Below are 13,599 nucleotides of genomic sequence, written 5' to 3' on the forward strand. Positions count from 1 at the left end.
AAAAAACAAAGTAAAAATGGTCATGGGAACAGAGCAACACAGATGTTCAGAAGCCGAGGAAGCAGTTTAAAAAGAATTCTTCATACACCATGCTTCCAGAGATACGGGACCAGTGACTCATCAAGTGTGAACTTCAATTTTGGCCCTGGTGGGTGTCAGTAAATTACAGTTTTGTGAAAGCAAAGTCTACTCTGCAGCTTCCTCCCAGACTTGTGGTTGTGTATTTCCTAGAATGCTTCAATAACAAGTTTATATAACCGGTCCAAGCTTTGGCAACCAAAGAATAGACTCTAGTCCAGTCATGAATGTGAGTAACAGAAAAGAATGCATTGTATTTAAAAAGGAGTGTTGGTATCTGTTCAGGTAGGAAACAATGTTTGAAAGCTTTGTAGAAAAATAGCTCCTCCAGCCCATCCAAAGTTATAAAAGAGAGAGAACGCTATCAACTATCAATCAGACCAAGTTGATATTTGACAACCTTTTGCCTGTTGTACTAAATCCCATCTTAGGATCTTAATTAATTCCAGCATTTCTGTAATTTTAAGATGTTCCCATGTCTGTCCCATCTCCTGTATCTCCTAACCTTTCTCTTTGGCTTTCCTGTTAAATCATTTTCCCTTTACTTTTGTAATTTATTTCAACTCAACCTTCCATGTAGAGACCTTGACCAAGAAATATGGTGTATCTGAGTTTCAATTTCTTCTAAAATATATTGTATAGATATTTATACTTGAGGACTAAGAGAACCCTTTATTGGTATTATTTATCTAAAAGTGATTATAATAATAATTGATCAGGATATGTGTGTAAATAAAAATAGGTCCGTACACTTCATAGGTTACTGTATCAACATAATTGCTTAAAATCAGGCACATCATTGACATAAATGTTTAGAGCCCAGGATACAAAGCAGAATACTTTGAATGGAGTCAGACCCCAATAAGGGTTCACTGAGCTTAATTTAGGGTTTGTTGTACTGAAGACAATTATTTTGGCAGTGCTTATCCAATTTCTGTGTCACACACACATTGGAGAGTGAAAGGGCTGTTGTGATTTTCCATTTAACAAGATGCTTCTGTGAAATCTCCTGTTTTGATTTAAAACCATTGTATTCTAGTCCAGTACTTCGGTGTTGGGAGTTTCAGTAAAGCATAGTGAGTCAGAACATGGCTTGCATTACTCGAATCAACACTTTTTAGCCAAATGCTTTTGTACAAGTTTCTCAGCCTCTCAGAGCTGCCAGTTCCCTTATCTATAAAATAGGGGTTCTATTGGGGTAGGCTTCATAATCATTAATAAAGCATTTATATGCACTCCTTCCCCCTTCGAAAAGCCGTCCTCTATGATGTGTTTGATCTGTCACCTTAATCACGCATGCATCTTTTAAAAATATACAGTGTTACTTTGCATATGTATATTTAATTTGCATAAAGAGAAGGAAATGTTGATAGATATCAATAGAATATATTGACTTCAAACCCACTACATACCCCACAAGGATATTCTGAGGTTTCAATAAGATAATGTAAAGAACCTAGGTGCTTCTTAAATGTTGGTTGTTTTGGAGTCTCCCTGATCCTTCCAGAGGGATTCCCAGGTGGCTCAGTGGTAAAGAAGCCATCTGCCAATGCAGGAAACGTGAGTTCGAGCTTTGGGTCGGGAAGATCCCGTGGAGGGGGGATAGGCTACCCATTCCATTATTCTTGCCTGGGAAATCCCATCGACAGAGGAGCCTAGCAGGCCACAGTCCATGGGATCGCAGAGTCGAACACGGCTGAAGCGACTGAGCATGCACACACACACGCTGATCCTTCCAGGTAACCTTAATGCTGTTGTATGTGTGTTGAGGGTGGGGAGATTATTTTAGGGGCCTGAAATCAAGGTTGTGGTCCATGAATCCTGAGTAGCGTTTTTACTTCTGCATATACTTCCACTTGCAGGATGACCTCTTTGACTTTCTTCCATAGTGCAGAAAGGAATGATTACAATTAAACCATTGTGTTCCTTCGAGTCAGAAACTGGCTGTTAATTGAGCCACCCAAACACTGACCTTGCACCCAAACCTATCAATGTGGCTTCCCTTCCCTTTATGCTAACCTCCAATTTTCTACCCTCCTAAAATAAGTCAATTCTGCATGTTCACCCATGGCTAATCTGGTTAACAGTACAAGATCAGATGTCCAAACCTGGACTCAGATGCCAAGAATGTATTGGTAGGAAGAAAGCATTTACATTCTGTAGACAAGATGTTAAACCTCAAGTATCATGTGAGTTTGACCAGGAATGCCTAGAATCAGACTTCCTCCTTCTAGTATTACTGAGCATTTCGGAACAAATGTTTTTGTTCAGCTGTTTGTTGCAGAAATGAATACTTGATGAATTCTTGCATAAAAAAGTGACCCATTGTCATATTATTAATAGCAGTAAACTTCTAGAAACTCTTCTTTGCTGTCATTTAGGTATAGACTGGCACCTAGCATTTATGAGAGAGGTTCAGAAGTCAGTTCTACGGGCGGCTTACCCCTATTTTTCATAGACACACCAGGTTTTGTGTGTCTTAAAACCCCACTCTCTTCTTTGCTAATTACCTCCCTAGCTCTTAGGAAGATTTCTAGTTTTCCTTTCCAAATGAGTCTCTGTTATTTATTTGCAGGCTCACTGCCCACAGAGAAACTAGATTTGAATTTTTTTGTTTTTTTACATACCAATACTCAGACTGTATTTTCCAATAAAAAGTCAGAGCAAGCACATTTTCAGTCTGAGAAAAGATCATCATACAATTCTACCAAAGTCTTTCCTGGAATATTTACTGCTCCTCTCAGTTTACCTGGAAGAGGGTGCTAAGGACAAACTTCAAGGACTTCAGAACCTTCCCTGATTCTCTCTGTGTATGCTTTTCGTTGAGGATATAAGGAAGAAAAGACAGACACTACCAAACACCATCACCCCCAGCACACATAGAAGGAGGGAGTGGGGATGGAGGGGAAGAGAATGAATATATGAATACCAAAAATGAAAGTTGAATATCTATACAGGAAATAGGGATCACTACCTTCAATAGAAATTGCAAATTCCCTCTGATTTTTATTTTTCAGTTTATATATTCCAGTATTCAATTTTCTGTTTCGTACTGGTAGCAATTGCTGGTATCTTTTGTCATCCTAGAGCTTTTAGGATCTGTTTGCTTTAGTACTTAGTAACGGAAATGGCAACTCACTCCAGTATTCTTGCCTGGAGGATTCCATGGGCAGAGGAGCCCGGCAGGCTACAGTCCATGGGGTCACAAAGAGTTGGACACAACTGAGCGACTATCACTCACTCACTCACATAGTGAAAAATCAAGAATGTAATCATGGAGCCAAATTGCATTTTTTCAGACTCATCTCATTCTTGCATAGAAAGAGCCTGAAGGAAAGAAAACCAACTCGAATGAAACTAGCTGAACTTTGAGAAAGTATCCAGTTTTTGAAATGCCTCACAACTTTGGAATAGTTTGGTCTTTCATAATAATGTTGTGGGTATTTGATGTCACAGTTGAGAGACCTAGAGGTGTTGAATTAACCTTTGTTTACTCTGATTGATTTAGACTTTTGTTTGTCTTGAGCAATCTAATTATTTAATCGAATGAGGCTCACATTGTATGTCTCCCGATGCACAATGATTCCTTCAGGTTGCTATTAAGTAAATTGAATTTCTCTGATTCACTAGAAGTTGTTGGGTTTTATTGATTTTTCTCCTCATTTTATTATAGGTAGGCAAGCTGCAAATGTCAGCTGCCAGAACATGACCAATAAATACCTGTTTAATTTTTACTGATGATTTCATATTCTTGAATCACTAACTTTTCAGAGAGAAAGTAGATTCTTTCTAGTATGAGCCCCATTGAGACCTATAATTATGTCCATGATTTTTTAGTTATCAAGATATACCTTCATGAAACATTCTTTGAAAATAAATTAGGTCTTATCTGTGGGGGCCTGTCATTCCTAAGAATGAAATGCACTTATCAGAGTTGCTTCTTGAGACATAGTTCATGGTGGTGTTTGCAGATGGTCCAAGACTTAATGTTATATATTACTTACAGTATTCCTCTACATAATGTACATTTAAAAACTTTATCCAGTTCTTTCCTGTTTTCTTGCATTATAGTTGATATAAAGCAAATATCTTATTGGCATCTTCCATTCATTCTATGATGGTTTTCTTTTTCTTCATTTTTCTCCCCCGAGGCAAGCAAAAGTAATCCATGGAACTTTCTTTATGTTAAAACAGCCCACAAAAGAAATATATTTGAAAAATTATTCTCCTAGTCAAAGGCTTCAAATTGTATTTTACCGAATCTTGGTATCTGGGGACTGTAGCCCAGGTGCAACTCTACATTTATGTGAGAAGTATGATTTTTTTGTGGAGGTTCCCTGATGGCTTAGTGGTGAAGAATCCACCTGCAGTGCAGGAGACGCAAGAGACACGGACTTGATCCCTGGGATGGGATGATCCCCTGGAGAAGGGAAATGGCAACCAGCTCCAGTATTCTTGCCTGGGAAATCCCATGGACAGGGGAGCCTGGTGGGCTACAGACCATAGGGTCAGAAAGAGTCGGACATGACTTAGTGACTAAACGACAATAATTTTTTGTAACGTGGGTTTGATTATTTTTGCGTGCAGTTCTTCTGCGCTATTCCTCTGTTCTTGATTTGCACTTACTCTCCCTTTCTCCCCTGCTGAGTAAATTACTCACTAACTTTAACCAGTTAAACTGGTCTCAGGTTATCTCTTGCTCCACATGAGTGCATGCGTGCATGCTCAGTCATGTCTGACTTTTCACGACCCCGTGGACTGTAGCCCGCCAGGCTCCTCTGTCCATGGGATTTCACAGGCAAGAATATTGGAGTGAGTTGCCATTTCCTTCCCCAGGGGATCTTCCCGACCCAGGGATCAAACCCGTGCCTCTTGCATTGGCAGGCAGATTCTTTACCCCTGAGCCACCTTATATACCTCTCCCTCTCTTGCTCCACACCATTGTCTAGAATGTGGTGCTCCCTGTTTGGACTTCACCTACTTTTCACTAAACAAACTCTCGAGGGATGTCTTCCTTCAATACTGATTCCCAAACCATAAGCTGGAGAAGTACAGTGAGTTTTCCCAAGTGCTGCTGTGTTGTGTTCTGTAAACCTTACTCCCACATTTTGTCCCCCGACTCCCGGTACCGCACAGATGCACCTTGGGCTTTTGCATCCTTCCCAAGGGTAGACAGCATCTTGGGTGGGGCCTCAACTTCCTGAACCCTCAATCTGTCATCCACATGGAGCTTCAAATCACCTCCCAGAGCCCCCTCCCTTCTCCCCAGGGCCTTGCTTTTGCCTGTGTCTTTGTCTGGTTTGGGGGCGTCTCATCTGAGACCCTCGGCCTATAGTGAGTAAAGGTGACCTCCGCTTTATTTATTTATTCTCTGCTTTCATGGGTCACGGCTCCCCTGTCTCCTGCTGTTTTAAGTCATTTTTCTGCTCCTGTAGCCATCAAATGGGAAGATTCCTTTTAAAGCTATTGTTAGGTCCCCAAATGTCAAGGCACTGGGGCTGCTATAACAAAATACCGCAGGCTGGGTAAATGATAAACAGTAGAAATTCAGTTCTCACAGGCTGGACGGCCTAGATCAGGGTGCCAGCATGGCAGGAAGGGGGCACTGACGTCTTGTATCCTCAGTTGGTAGAAGGGGCTGGGGAGCTCCGTGAGTCTCTAAGTCGAATACAAGTGAGGGTTGTATTCTACCCCTCCCAAAGGCCCCACCTCCTCACTGTCACATTGGACAGTAGTATTCCAAGGTGTGAGTTTTGGGGGAAACAAATATTCAGGCCTGAGTACTAAAAGAAGCTGCCAGCTCTGTGGACTTTCCAGCCGCCTTTTTTGATTTCTTGGACTGAGTCCGCTGGACAGGATGGAAGATACTGAAGTGGTACCACCAAAGGTCTTGTTCTAAGGAATATCCCAAAGTTCAGCACACCCCACGGAGAAGGCAGGGGCACCCCACTCCAGTACTCTTGCCTGGCAAATCCCACGGATGGAGGAGCCTGGTAGGCTGCAGTCCATGGGGTCGCTAAGAGTCGGACACGACTGAGTGACTTCATTTTCACCTTTCACTTTCATGCATTGGAGAAGGAAATGGCAACCCAGTGTTCTTGCCTGGAGAATCCCAGGGACAGCGGAGCCTGGTGAGCTGCCGTCTATGGGGTCGCAGAGTCAGACACAACTGAAGTGACTTAGCAGCAGCAGCAGCAGCAGCAGCAGCAGCAGCACACCCCGCCAGCTATCTCCAGTGTGTCTCCCAGAATGGAGAGAGATCTTCACCCCCACCTCTTTGGGGGCTTTATTCTGGGACCTGAGAAGCAGTCAAGCATTCTCTTTACCTGAATCTCCATAAGGACTAGCCTGACGTCCCAGATTTCTAGGGAAGGGGCCCCAAAGTTGAGTGCCCTTTCTCTGCTTGTGCTACAAGTATAATTTAAATTCTATAAACTGTACGTACTTTAACTTAGCAAAATATATATTTCAGATTGTTAGTATATGTGCTTGTTTTCCTGTTGGCTGTTTTGAAAGGTCAGTTCCTCTAACATAGGTATATCTAAGGTGGGAACTTAAATTTTTTTTTTTTTAAGACTGTGTACATGTGGCCCACTAGCATTCACATTGTTAATCTTCCATTAATGTGTCCTTTCTTAAACGTTATACAAATGACGTTGGCTTCGGCTAATACCATCTTTCCCAGGAAAAATGAAATCAACTTTTACAGATGGAAGCAATTTAGTCCTTGGCGTTGAGTTCCTTAACTTTCTATCTTGGGAAAAATGCATTTTTGATCTAAGAGTTTATTGCAAAAATGGTTCAGGCTTCTGTTTATATGATGAGAAAAGAAAATAAATTATATTATTTTGGGGGGAAACTGGGACCAAACGCTCTCAAAGTAATTTGGAAATTCCAAGCCTTGAACTGTTTCATTTCCTTCAGAGAAAAATGCAGGTCTAATAGTCTCATCAGATTGCTTCTGGTTGGTTTTTTCTTTTTTGTTTTTGTCTTCTTCCAAATTTCTGATTTCTCTTTGTTATTATTAGCTTATCCTCACATTAAGGTTTTCCCTGTAAACATTGTTCATTGGTCTCTTAGTCTTTATAAGTGATTAAGTATTGACTTAAAAGTAGGGCAGTTTAATTTACATTGGCTGTTTGAGGGATGTGCAGTACATTTATGGTCACTAGCTTTTATGCTTTCTAAAAAGCTAAATGGTGATTTAGTAGGAGGATAATGATAGAAGTGATCTTGCTTACTTAAAAAAAAGAAAAAAGGAAACAAAAAACCTTTAATGGAATGTCGCTTTAGAAAAATATAGAATACTGTTTCCATTAGAGTAAATAAGGACAACCAACCAGTCTATAATTTTCATCTACAACCACCACATAAGCATTTCTTATTATGTCATATTAAAGAATCTCATGCAGGAAATAAATGAAATGCTGATGCATCTGTGCTAAATAATGGGTCAGGGCCAAGACCATGGGGGTGGGCGAAAGGCTAGGACTCAGGCTGGTGGAGTGATCGTTAGAAATACATTCAGACCAGCTGTCCGTGACCTGCAGCCCTTTTGCACCGAGGGCCTTTTAAGTAAGATATAATGAAGAATACATTTATCTTGTGCTGTGCTGTTTGGTATTAGGATAATGTTTTGAATAATTTCTTTTTTTAAAAAAATTAAACGTGACATGAGTAAGCATTATCAATATTTTTCAGATAAATTTGTACATCAACAATTCTAACAAAAATGTTGCACTTAGGATTTTCCCTAACAAAATAGGAATATAAAATGTGGCCAGTTCACAACAGAAATTCACTAACCATCTCATGGTTTTCCCTTCATGAAACCAAGTGATTCTCTAACACAGGGGTCCCCAACCTCCTAATACCTGATGATCTGAGGTAGAGCTGATGTCATAATAATAGAAATAAAGTGCACAATAAGTGTAATGCCCTTGAATCATCCCCAAACCAGCCCCCTCCTCTGGATTCGTGGAAAAATTGTCTTCCACGAAAACTGTCCCTGGTGCCAAAAAGGTTGGGGCCTGCGGCTCTGACACACCATTAGCATTATTTACAGGTTATGTTCCCAAATGCAGGAGTCTTTCTCAAAAATTTGGAGAGACTTATTATTGCTCACAGAACAAAATCCATGTTCTCGTGTTGTTCAGTGTTACAGAGTTTCCATTCCTCAAAGTAATTTGGAAATTCCAAAGCTTGAACTGTTCATTTCCTTCAGAGAAAAATGCAGGTCTAATAGTCTCATTGGGACTTCCCTGGTGGCTCAGATGGTAAAAGCATCTGCCTACAATGCAGGAGACCTGGATTCAATCCCTGGGTTGGGAAGACCCTCTGGAGAAGGAAATGGCAACCCACTCCAGTACTCTTGCCTGGAAAATCCCATGGACGGAAGAGCCTGGTGGGCTGCTGTCCATGGGGTCGCAGAGGATACAACTGAGCTACTTCACTTTCTCTTTCAATAGTCTCATTAAATTGGTCATATTTTTTGTCTTCTTCCAAATTTCTCAGAAAAGTTCTGGAGATGTTACACAGCAGCATGAATGTACTGAGTAGCACACTTAAAAATGGTGAAGATAGTAAATGTTATATTAGCCATTTTTCACCACACACAGAGTACATCCACATACTAAACCTGGCAGTCAAGGGCACTCATGATCTGGCCCCTCCGCTATCTTTCTAGCTTCATCTTTCTTCACCCATTCAACAAATCTTTACCAGCACCCGTTATATGCCAGAAACGTATAAAGAACAGAAATGAACAACACAAGCACAGCCCCACTTGCAAAATTTAAAATAAAATATTGCCAGAGCGGAAAGGGGTACTATATGTTTGTTTTCATTCCTAACGCGTTGCTATAGATCTTTAGTATTCTCCATACACACTTCACATTTAAGTACGTTTAGAGCTTTGCTTATGATACTCTGTTAGTCCTAAAGCCCTCCCAGCTTTCCACCTCCCTCTCAAGTCTCATTTTTCTAGACCTTTTTATCTTTTAAGACTTCATTACACATAACCCAACCATAAAGCTCTTCCTTTGATGGCCCTATTGTGTTCTGTTATGTAGCTTTCCTGGCTCCCCAGGCCTGACTGAGGGCTTAGTGTACAGTGTTTTGCGTATAACAGACACAAAAGAGGACTTGTGAAATGAAGTGACATTATTAAAACATCTTGAAAATGATTTTCTTAGTACACACCAAATACATTGCTTTCATTGTTTTAATGTTTTTATGTCTAAGTTACATTTCTTTTTTCTAAGTTACAATTTCTTTTTAAAATTAATTAATTTATTTTAGTTGGAGGCTAATTACTTTACAATATTGTAGTGGTTTTTGCCATGCATTGATATGAATCAGCCATGGGTGTACACGTGTTCCCCATCCTGAGCCTCTTTCCCACCTCCCTCCCCATCCCATCCCTCAGGGTCATCCCAGTGCACCAGCCCTCCTGAGCGCCCTGTATCATGCATCGAACCTGGACTGGTGATCTATTTCACATACGATTATATACATGTTTCAGTGCTATTCTCTCAAATCACCCTACCCTCACCTTCTCCCACCAAGTCCAAAAAGTCTGTTCTATACATCTCTGTCTCTTTTGCTGTCTCACATATAGGGTCGCCATTACCATCTTTCTAAATTCCATATATATGTGTTAATATACTGTATTGGTGTTTTTCTTTCTGACTTACTTCAGTCTGTGTAGTAGGCTCCAGTTTCATCCACCTCATTAGAACGAATTCAAACGTATTCTTTTTAATGTCTGAGTAATACTCCATTGTGTATATGTACCACAGCTTTCTTATCCATTCGTCTGCCAATGGACATCCAGGTTGCTTCCATGTCCTGGCTATTGTAAACAGTGCTGCAATGAACACTGGGGTACACGTGTCTCTTTCAATTCTGGTTTCCTCGGTGTGTATGCCCAGCAGTGGGATTGCTGGGTTGTATGGCAGTTCTATTTCCAGTTTTTTAAGGAATCGCCACACTTTCATTTTAAATTTATACTTACATATAAATTTGTATTCATTTATATTTAGTGTTTATTTCTATTTAGTATTTATTTATCTCTTGCCTTGCCTTTCCACTTTAAATGTTCATTTGTATGCTACCAAATGCCATCCATTTGATACTTCATTATGAGTATCTTATGTGCTCAGACTTAGACTCCCGTGAATCATTGCGGGTATATAGCCTTGAGTGGAGTCATTAATGAGGGTCACTGCCTTGTTATGCTGTGTTCTGATAACAAGTTTCGTCTCCTGAAGCAACAGTGCCGTTTTATGGGATTTAGACTTGTCTCACCACGTGGGGCTTAGGAACACATGCACTTTTCCCCATTGATACTAAGTGCATAATTAACTTTGTGTGTGTCCTTATATCCATTCATCTACTAAGCATTGAATGGCACTCTTCTTAAACTGTAGTGAGGACTCAGGTGTTTGTGACCTTGACAGCTGTGCGGGTGAACAGTTAGCAGCAGCAGAAAGGACCTCTGATTTGGAGCCTTTTGCATTCTGGCTCACATCAAGAGGACACTTGAGATGGGCAAACGCCAGCTTCTCCATTCCCCAGAGTGGACACCTAATTCAGAGGAAACATTTTCAGTTATGTCCCTTTTTGTAAATTTTCAGCTTCATTGAGGTGTAACTGACATATAAAATTGTAAGATGTTTAAAGTATACATCTTGGTGATTTGGTATACACTGTGAAAAGATTCCCTTCATCTAAGTATTAAACATCCATCACCTTATCTAATCACCCATTTATTTATACATTTGTTTCTTGGTGAGGACATTTAAGTTCCACTCTCATCAAATTTCAGTTTTGTCCCTTTATTGTTCACTCAGCTTTGGAAGGAAAAGTGCCTGACAACCTGAGAGTTACTAAAAACAATTGGAACTGTGGCTTTTTGCGTTAAATTGTGGAGTATTGTTGAAAGTAAAGGATAACTTTCATTACCTTAAGGTTGCTTTGATCAGATCAAGAGCAACTAGTCCTGCCTTTGAGAGCCATAGGGTTCTAATGGAGTTTTCTTAATTTTTTTTTTAGACATGGACCATTTTTAAAGTCTTTATTGAATTTGTTACAATATAGCTTCTGTTGTTTATGTTCTGGTTTTTGGCCACAAGGCATGTGAGATTTTAGCTTCTGGACCAGGGATTGACTACACACCTCCTGCACTGGAAAGCAAAGTCTTAACCACTGGACCTCCAGGCAAGTCCCCTAATGGATTTTTCATAACTAGTTTCCTAGACCAGCCAAAAGAACTGTGTTTTGTTTTGTTTATAATTTTTTTAAGTTTTTAATTATAAAAAAATTACCAACTGAACAATTTTTAAGTGTACAATTGAACAACATTAAGTATATCTACGTTGTTGTGCAAGTGATCGCTAGAACTTTTTCTTCTTGCAAAACTGTTATTCTGTACTCATTAAACTATAACTCATTTCCCCTCACCCCAGCTCCTAGAAGTCACCATTCTGCTTTCTGTTTCTATGAATTTGATTGCTTGAGATACATCACTCAAGTGGAATCATACAGTATTTGACTTTTTGTGACCGGCTTATTTGACTTAGCATAATGTCCTCGAGGTTCACAGGATTTCCTTCCTTTTTAAGACTGAATAGTACAGTATTCCATTATGTGTGTGCATTATATGTATATAGGTGGCGCTAGTGGTAAAGAACCCACCTGCCAACATTCAGTTCAGTTCAGTTGCTCAGTCGTGTCCGACTCTTTGTGACCCCATGGATTGCAGCTCACCAGGTCTCACTATCCATCACCAGCTCCCAGAGTTTACTCAAACTCATGTCCATTGAGTCAGTGATGCCATCCAACCATCTCATCCTCAGCTGTACCCTTCCCCTTCCACCTTCAATCTTTCCCAGCATCAGGGTCTTTTCAAATGAGTCAGTTAAGACAGGGTTCGATCCCTGGGTCAGGAAGATCCCCTGGAGGAGGAAATGACAACCCACTCCAGTATTCTTATCTGGGAAATCCCATGGACAGAGGAGCCTGGCAGGCTACAGTCCATAGGGTCACACAGAACTGGATACAACTGAAGTGACTTAGCACGCGTGCGTACACATACACACACAGCACACACATATGCACACACACACATATTGTATATATTCATTTATCTGTCAGTGGATACTTGGGTTTCTTCTACCTCTTGGCTATTGTGAATAATACTGCTATGGACATGGATGTGCAAATATCTCATCAAGATCCTGCTTCCAATTCTTTTGGATATATACCCACAATTGGGATTAATGGATTATATGATAATTCTGTTTTTAATTTTTGAGACTCTGCCATACTATTTTCCAAAGTGACTACACCATTTTACAATCTCATCATTGGTGCACAAGAATTAGTTTCTCCACATACTCACTAACAGTTGCTATTTTCTGTTTTGTTTGGTTTTGTTAATAATAGCCATCCTAGTGGCTATGAGGGTGAAAATGTGGTTTTGATTTGCATTTCTCTAATGATTAGTAAAGTTTGGTATCTTTTCATATGCTTGTTGGCCATTTCTGTATTTTTTTTTTGGAGGAATGTCTGTTGAAGTTCTTTGTCCATTTTTAAATCGAGTCATTTGTTTTTTTGTTACTATAGTTCCTTATTTATTCTGGGTATTAACTCATCTGATATTTGATTTGCAAATATTTTCTACCATTCTATAGTTTGGCTTTTCACTCCATTGATTTATAGGACTAGCTTTAACATTATTTGTGAAGGAATTATCTTTGGTTTGCTGATGTATGACCAGTAATTTCTCCTGCCCAAATAAGTACTGACTAAGGAATTCAGTTCTGTGTTTTGTTAAAGTTATCTACCTTCCATAAAACCAATAGCAATAATAAGGGCAATGCTTTTGAACTTTTCTCTATACCAAAGCTTTAATAAAAACTTGTCAAGAATGAAATATAACTATCTGCAGCAACATGGATGGACATAGAGGTTATTATACTAAGTGAAGTCAGACAAAGACAAATATTATATGATAGCACTGAATGTGTGGAATCTAAAAAATCAGACAAAGGAATCTATATACAAAAGAGACATAGACTCACAGACATAGGAAACAAACTTAAGGTTTTCAAAGGAGATATGGAACAGGCAAGGATAAATTAGGAGTGTGGGATTAACAAATACAAACTACTATATGTGGAAAAAAAAAAAAACCTTACCATCTTTCTTGTGGGCTTCCCTTGTGACTCAGCTGATAAAGAATCCACCTGCAATGCTGGAGACCTGGGTTTGATCCCTGGGTCGATCCCCTGGAGAAGGAAAAGGCTACCCACTCCAGTATTCTGTCCTGGAGAATTCCATGGACTGTATAGTCCTTGGGGTGGCAAAGAGTTGGACATGACTAGGTGACTTTCACTTCACTTCACATCCTTCTTGTAACTCTTCTCATGTGAAAAGTGTTATAGGGTGCTCTGATTTAAAGCTCTTCACAAATTGAACAGGAGCTGAAGAGACGACACAGAGTTTGTTTTGTCATCT

At 39.9% G+C, this 13,599-nt stretch overlaps 1 protein-coding gene across 1 annotated transcript in view; it reads left to right on the top strand.

Annotated features, from left to right (window-relative positions):
- Positions 1-13,599, top strand: part of RNF150 (ring finger protein 150) — a 271,800-nt gene that overhangs the window by 94,882 nt on the left and 163,319 nt on the right. The window lies entirely within an intron of this gene.

Source organism: Capricornis sumatraensis, chromosome 17 (assembly GCF_032405125.1).
Source record: "Capricornis sumatraensis isolate serow.1 chromosome 17, serow.2, whole genome shotgun sequence".
NCBI classification, from domain to species: domain Eukaryota; kingdom Metazoa; phylum Chordata; class Mammalia; order Artiodactyla; family Bovidae; genus Capricornis; species Capricornis sumatraensis.